Raw genomic sequence first — 15,378 nt, forward strand, 5'->3', positions numbered from 1 at the left:
CACCAACACAAAGTCACACTAAACTCGATACTTTTACATCTGATATTTAATCTCTCACTTTTATCTATATCTTCCAACTCGTTGAAATTATTCATACACTGCACATCTGATACATTATACACATAAATATTTATCGTACAAATTAAATTAGTACGTCATGCAAGCAATGATACGTTAAAATTTCAAACTCCAATATAAATACGATGAATCTATTTTTTTCATAATAAAAAGATGAGTTTATAAACTACTTTTTTAAGTTTTTAAATAATTTTCGGTTCGCATAGGATCAACCTACTCAAGGGTCAGCATTAATCAAGGAGGCAAAAAAGAAACATCAACAGTGTGGCGAAGAATCATACAAAAAAAAAGATGACTAGAAAGGAGAAGACCGAGAATCACGCATTACAAGTAGGAAGAAGATTAAAGACGCCTAAAAAAACAATGATTAGCAGTATTGTTAGATTCAATTATATTGTTTAAATGCTTTGTAACCTTGCAGTGACAGTGTATGAAAAATACAGTTACATTTTTATTTAACAGTTTCTGTTTTCTTCATATGCTTGCCATCCTAAGTTTTAAACTAGACAGTATAAAAATAATGTGAGACTAAGGTACATTTTGAGCTAAGGTTTCTCAGTGGAGAAATTACGGTAAACATTGTTAGAAAAGTTTGTAATTTTCAAACTCATTTAAGATGTATTTTGAATGAAAATAAACATGTTTTAATTTTTTTTTTTTTACACTTAATATACAATCACTGTAAACATTTTTGAATATCCAAAATGTTACTTAAAATTCAAACTGTTTTTGAAAATTTAAACATATTTTGAAATTGACTTAAAATTGCTATGTAAGTATTTTTAATACGTTAACTTATGACTAATTTAAAAGCCTTTGCAATTAAAATCAGAAACAAATTAAAAAATTTAAACTTTTTAAAAAATTAATATGCATTTTCAATCTAAATTAAAGATGAGTATTACTTTTTATTAAGAATTGTAATTCGACAATATAACTTTTAATTTTCAAACAGATTTTTTAATTTACTTAGCATTCCTATTGACTCTATACATCCTTGAGTAAAAATACATCAGCAATTAGCACTTTTAGCAAACTGATTTTTAGTAAAAGTTTGTTAACAAATTATATTTTCGAGTGAGCAAACATATTATGAATAATCTATTTCCTTAGGCGAGCAAACATCGGTGGTTAGGAAGCCAACTGTTTCTAAGTTTTAATCCTATTAAAAAAGGGAGATAGCGATTAGTATCAAATTGAAGGTTCAATTACATCGAATTGAATCTGAGATTTTATAAAATGTGCTGGAGTTGGTTGTAAGATTAGATGTGAAACTAATCTTTGTTGCGCATCGCGCGCCAAATTTATTTTATAAATAGATTTTATAAATCAGCAAAGAAAATTTCGACTGTCTAACTACTGGGTACTTTACCTTACACCTAATACTTTGAAATAAAACACAGATAAAATTCCAAGAAAAAGTCAATTGTATGTATATGACGCTGAAATTGCTGTTGAGCAAAGGCTAAATTCAATGAAAAATCAGAATCTAATAAAAGAATATATTGAGTCTTTGACTTCCGTGATGCAAAAAATATTATCGCAAAACAATATCAACATTTAAACCAAGTTACAAACATATAAAAACTATCAAACTACAAAAATATTTTTACGAAAAAATGGTGAACAAAATCATACATACAATAAACTCTTAACTGTAGAGTGTGGTGCTACTATTATTTCCAACTCAAGAGTACCAGAAAACCTTGATCTCTTCGTATATCCGACTAAACCACCAGATAATTATCTGAAAGAAGCGGTTTTAAATAAACTATCTTACATTATTGACTCTATGGTTTTCCGTTTTTCCATTGTTTTCTTGGCAATAGAGGATGGAGTACGGAATATTTTTAAAATTATTTTAATAAAATAGAAAAGTTAACTATGTTACAATATTACGTACAGACATAACGATAAGAATGTTAGTCTACGATTATATGGTGTAAGGTTGACTCAAAAATTTATTATTCCTTCATATGTTATAAATAAGTACAACTGCTTAAATTATTTAAGATATAATGTTATAAAGAATTGAATGTTATAAAGGATTAATAGATGCAATAACAAATAGCGTCTTGAATATTTCTGAAAATTTCAAGATAAAGAATAAAATTGGCTATCTCTATATATTACCATCTACGTACATTGAAAGTCTGTGGTACAGGCAAAAGCCCTATCAAGATTGAATGTCTATGAGGAAATGTGGTGGACCAGACTAATTCATAACACAGGCCCGCTAACTCCAAATTTGACATGATAAAAGAAATTCGAAGTTCAAATTTCGGACATAACCTGAAAAAACTACTAAAACGAAGTTTTAAGTATTAAAAGCTCGAAAAAACTGTAAATACCATTCGTTTTCCATCGCAATCACCTTAACTTCATATATTTATGCCTGTTAAATTTAAATTAGTCATGATAAGAGACATTTGAAGTTTAGATTTTAGACATAACCTCAAAAAACTACTAAAACGAAGTTTCAAGTATTAAAAGCTCGAAAACAGTGAGAATATGATTCGTTTTCCATCGCAATCACTTTAACTTCATATATTTATGCCTGCTGAATCCAAATTTGTCATAACTAAAGAATTATTACGTGCACATTTTAGATACAACCTCAAAAAACTATTGAAAACGAAGTTTCAGAAAAAATAGGAATATGAATCGTTTTATATGAATACAATATTATTTTTGTGAGTTTTTATTTTTCAAACTCGAACGTATTGTGAAAAATATGAGTTGAGTAAATTTCGAACATTAGCTTGGAATACTTGTAAAAATCAGCTTTTGAGCAGTAAAATCATGAAGAACTTTAATTTGATCAGTCTTAGCCCAATAATCTCATGCACAAGAATTACATTGGCTTACGCTTAAGTATACGTTTGTCATTAAATGATCCGTGTAGTAAATTTCTACGTCACTTTTTGTCATTAGATTTTTTATCTCTTTTTACCGTCCAGCAATTATCTACCATCATGTTTACGCTCCATTTTCCTTGCCATCTACGTTCAAATTCCTTCATGTCTTAACGGAATCTGTACCTAGCTCTTAACTCAAATTTCCAAGATTCTGTGGAAATTGATCAAGATGTGAATCGAGGAAGTGAAGTTTCAAATTCATTAAACAACCTATATTTTTGAAGTTCTTGACCATAGTTTCTACGATGCTCTTATAGTTTTCATCTTCATTATTACCTAAGAATTTTTTTTTCTTTGAAGAACATCTTTAAAGCTCAACCATGCTTTCTTCTCGATATTATTCATACTTCTGACAAATTTTTCCTCTCTGAACATTTTGCGAATTTGTGGTCCATCGAGCACATAAACACCAGAAAGTAGTGTGTTGTGCCTGTGTCAATGCTAACCGTAAAGTGTAAGGCATTTTGTGCACGGATAGTACTTTATAAGATCAAAAGAAGAACTGAAAGTACTCGAACCAAAATGAGAAAATTGAAACGTGATTTTTAAAAAGTTTTCGAAGCTGATCTTTAAAATTTGCTGAACTCATATTTCCATAGTACGTTCGATTTGAAAAAATGAAAACTCACAGGAACACTATTGTATTCATGTGAAGCCATTTGTATTCCCATTACTTCGAGCTTTTAACACAAAATACTTCGTTTCCAGTAGTTTTTTGAGGTCATGTCAGAAATCTAAACGTCAAATCTCTTTTATCATGACAAATTTGGAGTTAGCAAGCAAACATACGTGAACGTATGGTGTTTTTTAAGATAACTGTTGCTCTCTTTTTTTGATTCTTAAGCTCTAACCACCGAAAACGTCATTTTCAATAGTTTTTTTTTAGGTAATCTCCGAAATCTGACCCAGGATCCTTATTTTTTATGATGAATTCAGATTCAGCGTCCGAATATACCAATAACATTACACCCTAATGAGAAAATTATAACACCTGAACCAATTGATAGAACTATTTTAGCTAAAAAATTTTTAACAAACAGTTATCCACATAATATGAAAAAAAGTAATGTTTCTAATAACCTCGGCTTTTTATTTTTGTAGCCAGTACTGTGAGGTAACTGAGTAGTAACTTACATTTTCATGCTTACCGTCTCATTGCACTGCCTTCTTGCAGCTGTAGGTCATGTTTTCAGCGATTAAGTGACGACGAAAGACAATCTGATAAATAACAGACTTTTCGTCCGTAACTGTGCAAGTTGGTGAGAGCGTTACAGTATCAAGCTATGATCAACAGTTCTCGCACAATAAACATCGCAAGTTAATTTCCTTGCAGTCTACGAGTGATCCGTATGGTAGTTCCAACGTGGTCTAGTCATAGGGTATTCAGCAGATAAGAAGTCCCCCAAAATCCCCCATAAGGTCCCCTTAAGGTGGTTCTTTCATGACTCCCGAGTCAAAGGTGCGACTATCAAGTGGATATTTATTAATGCTGCTTAAATTTTAAACGATCATTCGTTAATATTGTTTGTTGAGGCAAATGAAGTACTAATTTAAAATTTTAGATCATAATATACGATATAAAAGTTTGTAGTAATAATTATCTAAAATTCGCACTTAACTTCAAAATACCAGCAGTGGATGCTTACCTATGCTTTTAACATAGGTAACGAGAATGTATGCCTGTGTTTCTTTTAATATCTTTTGATTAAATCCGTGAACACATATATTTCGAGATAGCGGTATACCTGGAATTGCACAAGCTTTATTGTGTCAGTTTTTTACTTAATTACGGTCAGTAAATAAATAACTAGGCTACAACTTTCAGTAAAAAAAATGCTTAGTTACCATAAAACCACGTGTTTAGAATTTAATTTTCATTATCGTTTTCTTGCGTTTACATTCGTCAGCCTACTCTAAAATTTTAAGGAGTAGTGTTTTGTAACTTAATAAATGATTCCTCAAGATTTCATGTCATTCTATTCATAATCATTTCATGAAAGAACCACCTTAAAATCTTTCCCAAATCTCCCAAGAAGTCCTTCACAAGTCCCCTATAGGTTTCCCTGAAGTCCCCCAGAAGTCAATAAGTGGACTTAAAAAATGAAGCTCCGACATATCATTTTAGGATTTATTGACATATCTCCAAACTTACTAGAATTATATTAGGTAGAATATTATAGTCATAGATATGAATTTAAAGTGAAAAAAATGTTTTACACCAGATTTTTATATTCATTATGATTTGTGACAAAGAGAGCCTTGTTACATCCATAGATATCATGGTCCTTACTACACAGCTATTCTTGTGTTTTCTTACATAATAGAGAACTTGCATGTTCTCCGATTTAATTTTTTTTCAATAGCTGAAAATGCTCCGAGTAAACTTGCCAGACAGTTTTTTTTAAGGCTTTGAAATATATACAATAATTTATTGAAATTCCTTACCTAATTCATGTGACTATGACGTAGGAACTTCTGAATCATGTGGGTTCGTTCGTTACGTAATGATGACCTTTAAAATCGAATAAACAACTATAGAAAACAGACACTAGCTGTGTCACCTGCTTGTTTATCTGGATGATTTGATGCAAGGTATAAATAAGGTTATACGTACAACTGTCAACTAACAAATAATTGGAAAATGAGCGAATAAGAAATTAATTCTAATTCTAACTGGTACAAGTACTGTTTTGTGCTAGGATGTACGAATACTACAGCGAAGAATCAATCGAAGATTTTTTGAGTCGTCCCAACCACCCGTTAAGAAGAAAATTTGGTGCTATGCTGTAAGTTACCCAGAAAAAAAATTTAGAAAAATTTGTCACTGTTGTGAAGATTACTTTGATGTGTGTATGCAAGCATAAGTATTTTGAGAGAATTTTTTGATTTTCTGATTATCCATAGTTACAGTAAAATTTAACTTTTTTTAAAAACTTAGTTGCAAAATGATTTACAATAATTCATGTTATAGTTAATTTGTATGAACTTAAATTAATCCAGTATGCTAAAATGCGACAAAATTTTTGAGTTTTTACGCAACGCATTTCCATGCTTCCATAGCACTCGTTGGAATAAATAAAATTTAACATCACATCTAAATCTACTTTTGGTAGATTTTCAGATGTTCCTTTAATAAATCCTGGATTCATAGTAACTTTAGTACTGATACGCCAAGTGTCAACAACTCTCTCAGTAAACAAAAACAGTCTGATGTCTGCTTCGAATGAAACGTATTCCAATGAAGAACAATTCACTATGTATTGGTGATGTAACTCATGCATGTTCAGTTGACATTACAGTAGCGATATAAAGTATTAGTTGACAGAATCCTGCTGCAAGCGAGTTTTCTATTATATGTCAATAAATATACAACTTCCAAAAAGGCCACAGAAGCACGGCTTAAGCAATGCTTATTTATTTTTTTAATAACCCTTAAGTATCCTCAAATAACATCTTGTCTTGTTTTATTATTCCTAACATGTCATAAAATATTACATGAATAACTTAGGATTGCTAAAGTACCGTATTTACTAGCGTATTTCTACTATAATATCTCCCTTTTGCTTTTATACTGCCGCTGATGAATCACTGTGTAAGCTTAATCAAATGCCTACCATTCATGTTATGCCCAAATCCTGCACAAATCATACTCAAATGTTAACATTGTAAAAAACAATGCTTTGATCCACCACAAAGACATAATGGAAAATACAAATATATGAGCGGGTATATTTAGTTACGGCTTACGTAGTATAATAGTTTTAACATTCTTTGCTGACTCGGAAATCGACGCTTAAGGAACATTAAATCTACCTATTGATATCATTAATGATTTCCTGTCATGCTGTATTGCTGATTGTAATGTAATCGGACGCTTTCAAATAAGCGCTATGTGTTGGTCGATGGTGAATGTCATCGTGGCACTTACCAACTTCAGACCATGTACGGACAGTATACTGTTGCCATAAGCAGCCCATACACGCTCCCTGTAACATTTAACATACGAGACAATAATGATGTGATGATTCTTTTTAAAAGATAAAGTTGATCAGTTGCAGAATATAGGACAACTGACAGTTCTTTTTTCAGACTAGAAACCTCGAAAACAAAAAACAAAATTTTTCAAAAATTCTTGATTTATCGATGTAATTGATAATAAATTCAATGAAATATTAGGGACTGCGCTGAGTTTTTAATAATGTATCTTTTCATAGTAATTTTTTTAATAAAACTTAACGATCATAAGTCCATACTTGAAGACATTACCTCAATAAATACTAACTCATGCTGTTTTTATTGTTGTAGTCACATCACAACACATTGAAATAACGACAAAACAGTACTTTTAAAAATTAAAACTAAAGTCCTAACTAACATTCACTTTAATAGAAGATAACAGTTAAAAGCCAACATAACCTCAAAAAATAGCAAAGTATTCAATTTTTTTGGTTCTTGCGCCAAGCAACATATGAAATCGTTATTAAAACTTTCAACAGTGAAACAGTAGCGTGCATATTTTTATTTAAACATACGGATCATGAGCTCTAAAGTATAAAAAACTGTACAAAAGATTGAAAAAAAATTTTTAACGTTAAAAATACAAAAAAAAAATTTCCACATATTTTACTTAACATTAGAATTCACAACAGAATAAATAAATAAGTTAGTGTCTTAGAGTATTTTCCAATACGTGTCTTTTAATTATGATAGTTGAAATGTTACTCAACATTTTTGAGTCTGTACTTGCTGACATAACAAAAAATAGTAATTATGAAACACAAAACGTCATTTGTAAGAATATAATCTGATAAAGAAACTAACAAAAACCACAGTAACGAAACATTAACAACGAAAGACACAACATACCCTTAAAAAATATTGAAGCATCTAATTTTATTGGTTTTTGCCCTCAAATCATATAGCTTCGTTATTGAAACGTTTGACAGAAAAATAATATCGTGGTAATTTTTTTCTGAAAACACAGGTTGTACACATTTAGAAAATGTGTACACAACGTAGTATATTGATGGGCAACAATCACATTTTTATTACTTGAGTAAGATCTCGATTTTTAATTCAGACAGTTTCAAAGATAAACCTCTCTTATCTTTCTATAATAATATTAACTTAGATAATAATAGGTGTTTTTTTAAACTTCTACTAGTTCATCGCTAATGTTGTATATCTGGGTTCAGTGAATAAGTACATCGTTGAGTGGCTATATACTCAGAGGCTTATTTATTCAATGTAGTAATACAATGCGCTAACACAGGTGACTTCTTACTCGTGTACTTGCTCGCGACATACTACTCCCACGTACGCACTCGCTCGGCCTACCTGTCTATTCACTCACACTGTCGTTACAAACATAGCCCACACCTACACAGCTTGCTCAATAGCACAGACCCAACATTGCCCACTGTAAAAAAATGGCTACTCTACGCTTGATACCAGTCAGGAGGTTTAACATTTCTTTTGGGTCTTAAACTTGGCGTATGCGCGTTTCCATCATTTATATTATCACTACTTATTGGCTCCGGAACAAATTTCGCAGGAACGCTTGACTTCGCAACTTTTTCAATTCCCATCTGTTCCTCAACAGGCACATAATAATCAAAATCTTTACTAGGCTCAGCACATTCACGTGCATTCATTTGATCAACATGTCACACCCAAACTCGGCCATCATCCAACTGAATCTTATAATGCAATTTAGCATCCCTAAGCAAATTCAATTTGGTACGGATCTTCCCCCCCAAAAATAGTTTCGCTGGTGATTTGCCGGTTGTACAGTGTAGCGTGCTTCTGTATTGCATTAATATCATTCCAATGTCGCTTTTAATATTTTGTACATCATTTAATTTTCGCAGCACATTTTTAATAGTCTGAACATAACGCTCCGCCTGGCCATTTGTAGCGGGATGAAAAGGTGCTGAAAACTTTTGCACAATACCTCGGTCTCTTAAATAAGCTGAGAATTTATCAGAAAAAAAGTTCTGCCATTATCCGAAACCAAAATTTTTGGAAAGCCGAATTGTGCAAAAATCTCATCGCACTTACAAATGGTAGTTTCTGTCAACATATTTTTCACAACGTGTATTTCAGGCCATTTCGAATATGCATCAATTAATATAAAAAAAATCGAATTTAAAAATGGGCCAGCAAAGTCAATGTGTACCCTATCAAAGGGTTCTGAAACAGGCTCCCATACATGTGTTACTACAGGAGTTACAATTTTATGAGCACGCACTAACAAACCATTCTCAATTGAAAATTCACTTGGATCTACAATCCAGGTATCTTTTTTAATTAGAAATTTACCTGCATTCAGACTATCAATTATAAATTTGAATTTAATATCATTATCTACAATGTTACGAATATTAAAAACATCGATTGATAAAACATTTAAAGCTTACAAGTAAAATGTATCAGCAATATCGCAACTAATATCACAGTCATTATCAGGTAATCTAGAAAGACAGTCAGCATTAAAATTCTGCTCTGATCTTCTGTATTTAATAGTATAATTAAAACCACGCAAAAACAAAGCGTAATGCTGCATACGCATTGCACTGTAAGTTTTTAAAGATTTGTCCGGATTAAAAATTTAAACTAGTGGACGATTATCACAAATCAAAGTAAACGTGTGTCCGTATAAATATTGATGTAATTTCTTAATTGCAAAAATAATCGCATAAGCCTCCCGATCTATCTGACTGTATTTCTGCCTCACCTTATTAAGTCTCTGAGACACAAAACAAATCGGTCTTTCTGAACCATCATTCAATACATGAGATAATAAAGCACCTACACCTCTCAGGCTCGCATCAGTGGCCAGTACTAATGGCAATTTCGAATCAAAGTACATTAAACAGTTATCTTGCGTAAAAATTTTTTTAACTGCATCAAACACTTTCTGACATTTATCTGTCCACTTGTACTCCTTATCATTACTCAAAAAATTAAACAATGGATGTAATGTGCTCGCGATGTCTTTCATGAAACGATTATAATAGTTTATCATCCCTATGAATGAACGCAATTCTCCAACGTTTGCAGGTGGTGGCATATCAAGCACTGCTTTGAACTTTTCAGGATCTTTATGTAAACCCATCTCATCAAGAACGAAGCCGCAATAAATAATTCTTTCTTCAAAGAAAGTGGATTTTTCCCAACTGATTTTTATATTGTGCATGTCGAGAATTTGGAAAACCGTATGCATTAATTTAATAAATTTATTTAATGTACGTGCAGCCAACAACGAATCATCCTGGAATACTTTCACACCCTTAATTTTACCGAACAAAGACATCATCTTTTCTTGCCATATCGCGGGTGCTGCAGCAATGCCAAACATCATTCGCCATACCCTGTATAAACGGCATTGTGTATTCATCGTAAGTATGTCGGCTGTAGCCTTATCAACGGGTAATTGTAAATACGCTTGAGGACAATCAATTTTTGCGAAAAACCTACAACCAGCCAGATCAACAAGCAGCTCGTCAGTCGTCGGAAGTGGATACTCGTTTACCATTAGTTGCGAATTCACGGTAACACTATAATCTCCGCAGATCCGTACGGTGCCATTGCTCTTGAGTATAGATACGATCAGAGTAGCATAAGGTGATGAGCTAACGCGCTCCAAAACTCCCCCTTTCTCTAAAGACTCCAAGGCTGCATCGATCAATGGTATGAGTCGAAATGGCACGCTTTTTGACTTGACGAAAACTGGCTTGGCGTCAGGCTTCATAGTTAAAGTCACAGCTCCTAATCCTAAAATTGGTGAAAAATCTTGCCGTATCACATTCTTGTATTTATGTTTTAAATCATTAACAAACATTTCTTTATTCGGCTTTTCATTCTCGCAAGTATCTTCAACCGAAAAAATCGAAGTAAACAAACTTTGAGCTCAACGACTTTGTATGAACGCTCTAATCCATTCGCGACCCCACGAAGGCATACGATTCACATCAGTTAAATACAATTTTAAATAGAACTCTACATTCTCGAACAAAACACAAACATTTATAAAACCTCGCACATATACATTCGACTTACAATAGGTGACTAGTTGTAACGATGATTTATAAACCCTCTCTTCTGGGAACAACTGCTTGGCTCTCTCGTAAAACATAATAGAAACCGCTACTCCCGTGTCGACCTCGAAATTTACCTCGGTGTTGTTTACATTCAGCCCTCTCACGAACTTCTCTCTATTTTGAAAATCTTCCACAGAAAATACGTTGAGTAAATCAACTACCTCGACGTGAGAATCCTCTTCAATTTGATGAATTGCCTTGGTGTATTTCCTTTCTGCATACAGATCTTCTCAAGATGTCCCTGCTTTTTACAAGCATTGCATATGATATTTTTGGGCAAAGTGCAAAAATTCGCCTTGTGATTTGCATTACCACAACGATAACAGAGCATTTTCTTAGAATCTGTATCCTTCGTTGTGTTAAACTGCTTACTAGACTTCTTATGAATTTTTTTCTTCCCATGTACTGTATTTATCGCTGCGTGTGTGTTTTCTCCTCGTAATTGTGTAGTTTCTTTCTCACACAGCTCCGGAGCATTAGCTATTTATAAAGCTTTCTCGAACGTTAAGTTATTCGTTTCGAGCAATCGATTCTGTATTCTTTGATTACTCAGACCATAAACAAACTGATTTCGTAATGCTTTCTGTAGAAAGTCCCCAAATCCACAGCTCGCACCAAGCTTCTTCAAATCCATAGCAAAGTCTTGTACAGACTCTCCAAGCTGCTGCTTCCTGCAATTAAACTTGAAATTTTCAGCAATCTCTAACGTCACCGAGGCATACATTTCTTTTAGCTTATCGGTCAACTCTTCATACTTCTTTGTTGACACCGTCGCATCACCAAATGTATCGCACAGCACATCGTAAGCCTTTTCTCCCACGTAATGAAGCAAGTAGGTAGCTTTCAATTTATCGTCCGTAACTTTCATGATGGCTAAAGCACCTTCAAATCTTTGCAGCCATCTCTCCCATTTTGACTCACCCAGCACAAAAACTGGTATTGTAAAATTTGCGCCAAATGTAGCCATTTTACTTGTAATTTTCTCGACTTTCTCGTCACTGTCGCTTGACTGCTCTTCCTTTATCGATGTGTTTTCGTACTCCACATCGATATCATTCTCTGTAGAGTTGGAAAAAAGCCTCTCGAGATACTCAATTTTGTTAACGTAACTCGCACTTAGCCGTCGACGAGAAATCAAACGTAACTTTTCACTTCTTTCTACCGTCCTCATCGCCAATTGTTGTATATCTGGGTTCAGTGAATAAGTACATCGTCGAGTGGCTATATACTCAAAGGCTTATTTATTCAATGTAGTAATACAATGCGCTAACACAGGTTACTTCTTACTCGTGTACTTGCTCGCGACATACTACTCCCACGTACGCACTCGCTCGGCCTACCTGTCTATTCACTCACACTGTCGTTACACACATAGCCCACACCTACACAGCTTGCTCAATAGCACAGACCCAACAGCTAATTATGAATCCATACTGAGTTTTGATCGATCACATCACCAATCCTATCAAACTAAAAAAAAAAAAACTTTAAAATAAAGCAGTTTCAGGTAGTTTATGATCATTATGCACGTCGAAAAATTATTACAAAGTTAATTTTCAAGCATATATTTCATACTTGAATGTGAATCCACACTTTTCTTAGTCTAACATATCGCTGACTCTAACTAACCTCAAAAAAATTCGAAAGAAAATAATTTTACGCAGTTTTTAATCGTTTTAGGTGGTAATGGAAAACTTTTCAGTAATCTATCAACAGTATTAGATGTATTAAGATGTGGCAAACAAATCGACCTTTGCAAATTCCAAGTTATGTGCCTACATACTTGATGTATTATACTTTATATTGTTGGGCTAAGTAAAGTGCCAGTGAGCATAAGTAAGTTATGCATGGCTGCCAGATCCTAATAGCTGCCAGATAAGCAATTCCTAGTTCTGTTAATATTTCTGTCAAAAGATGCAAGTGAAAGTTGACATCGTTTACGCAGACTACGTATGACAAGACATGCAAGACAGACACGCAGAAAATACTGATTGACTGATTTATTTAATAGGAGCGTGTATTAATCAGTTCCTTAACTGCATTTACTAAATATAAACCATAGAAAAGTACGTTAAGATAAAAAGAGTATTCACCAAACAAGTAGCATGATTATGCAACAGAGTCAAGTAGTATTTCTCTAGAACAAGAAGTCATGAAGAAATGTAGCAAATAGCTACAAATTAACACGTAGTTCAGGGCACGAACAAAGGAAAATGTATACATCGATAATTTTTGAAAGGTTATGCTCACTTTTTCACGTAAATGTTTAGTATCTGTAGATTGTGTTAGTTTTGTTAATATTAATATCATTACAAATAACGTTTTTTGTGATAAGAATTTTAAATGTAAACATATTGAAGTTAATACAAATGTAAAATAATATTAAAATAATTGTATTTAAAAGACAAAATAACAAGAACACACTGAAGAACTCACTTATTAATTCATTTTGATTTAAATTCTATTTTCAAGTTTAAAAACTTAAGGAAATTTTTGTTTTTCTTAAGCTTTCTAACCTCAAAATAGTTACTTGAGATCTTGTTTATGGTTATTTCTTTTATTTTGCAACAGACAACATGAGTTTTTTAGAAAAAAAAATTACGATACCATTTTTCTGTCAAAAGTTTAATTTACGAAACTACATGATTTGAGGGCAAAAACCAAAAAAATTAAATGTTTCAGTACTTTTTAAGGTTATGCAGTGTCTTTAGTGTTAATGTTTCATTACTGTAGTTTTTTTCGTTTTTTTATTAGTTCATGTTCTTACAAATGACGTTTTTTGTTCTATGGTCACTATTTTTTGAGATTATGTCTGCAAGTACAGACTTAAAAAAATAAGTAAGACACTGACTTATTTATTTATTCTGTTGTTAATTCTAACGTTACATGAAAAATTTTAAAAATTTTTTTCCTTGTATTTTTAACCTTGAAAAAATTTTTTTACATGTTTTGTATAGTTTTTATACTATAAAACTCATAACCCGTATCTTTGAAAAAGAATTAGTACGAAACCGTTGTACTGTCGAAGGTTTTGATTACAAAGTTAAATGTTGTTAAGCGCAGAAACCAAAAAAATTAAATACTTTGATATTTTTTGCAGTGATGTCCTTCAACTGTCATCTTTTACTCACATAAAAATCTCAGTTATATCTTTAGTGTTAATTTTTATAAATATTGTCTAGTCATTATTTCAATATGCTTTGAGGCCAAAACAGCATGAATCATTATTTATTGAGGTTGTGTCTGCAAGTATGGACTTAAAATCGTCAAGTTTTATTAAAATAATTATCATCAAGACACAATTAAAAATTTACCATAGAACTAACTATTTTATTTATATCATTATTAATTATATCGTTAAATTTAGAATTTTTGAAAAATTCCGTTTTTTTTTTTTTTTCGAAATTATAGCCTGAAAAACAAAAAGTTTTTAGTTTTCCCTATAGTTTCTCTAAATTTTACAACTGATCAAATTTATACTTCAAAAAGAATCGTTTTATTATTCTTTTGACAGGAGCTATCTATTTTAAACGAAAAAACGTAAAGAGACACACTGTGCGGCGTAGCCCTTCACAAATCTCTACACTCGCACCCTTTTTCTTCCCGGACAAGATTAAATAAAGAAGAAGAAAGAAACAGATGACATATGTATACGAGAAAAATTGTCCACCCCAGTTTGCGATAACAATAAAAGAAGCGACTTACTATAGATCTGACACGCCACGTCCTTTATGGACCTGATGTAACTTTCTTGCTGTCACTTCTCCTCTCCGTCTCTCGTTACCTCTTCTTGCAGTAATGCCACTTTAACTCCTGGCCGGTTTCAACCCTCCTCTCTGATTCCGGCCTCACCGCACGCCATCCTCAGCCGACACCTTAACCTAGACCTCAGGGTTAAAAGGCACACACTCTTTTTAGCCTCACTCATAATTATAATTAAATAAAGAATTAAAAAAGAAAAGACACGTTATTCAGGGTCGAAACATAGAGAACAGAGAGAAAAAGAGACCAAAAACTGTTTTACAGTAAGATTTACCATCGAAAAAAAATTCGCATGTATACGCTGACTCACTAACAGCTCGTGTTCAACTAACTAGAACGATGAACAGCATAACATAATGTATTTCTGTATATTTTTTATTTTCTCAAACTTTTCTAAGCTTACAACTCCTAAATTGTCTTAATATTTCAATTGGTTTATGTAACTTTAAATAGAAATGTCTATCAAATCTTTTACTAATTTTAGTTTATCACATAGAGCCTCTTACAGTACAACATAT

The 15,378-nt window shown here is 32.5% G+C and overlaps 1 protein-coding gene across 6 annotated transcripts in view; it reads right to left on the reverse strand.

Moving 5' to 3' along the window:
• Positions 1-15,378, reverse strand: part of LOC106644325 (BRISC and BRCA1-A complex member 2) — a 258,139-nt gene that overhangs the window by 199,296 nt on the left and 43,465 nt on the right. The window contains exon 1 of one of the 6 annotated variants that reach the window (XM_089589221.1): positions 1,721-1,756. The exons of the other annotated variants lie outside the window; for them this stretch is intronic. The gene's annotated coding sequence lies outside the window, so the exon portion shown is untranslated. Of the gene's footprint in view, positions 1-1,720; positions 1,757-15,378 lie in introns of those variants that run through there. 6 annotated transcript variants of the gene reach the window in all.

The sequence above is a fragment of the Copidosoma floridanum genome, unplaced genomic scaffold, assembly GCF_036245765.1.
Source record: "Copidosoma floridanum isolate Cflo_tuat_1 unplaced genomic scaffold, Cflo_Japanese_pri ptg000008l, whole genome shotgun sequence".
NCBI lineage: Eukaryota > Metazoa > Arthropoda > Insecta > Hymenoptera > Encyrtidae > Copidosoma > Copidosoma floridanum.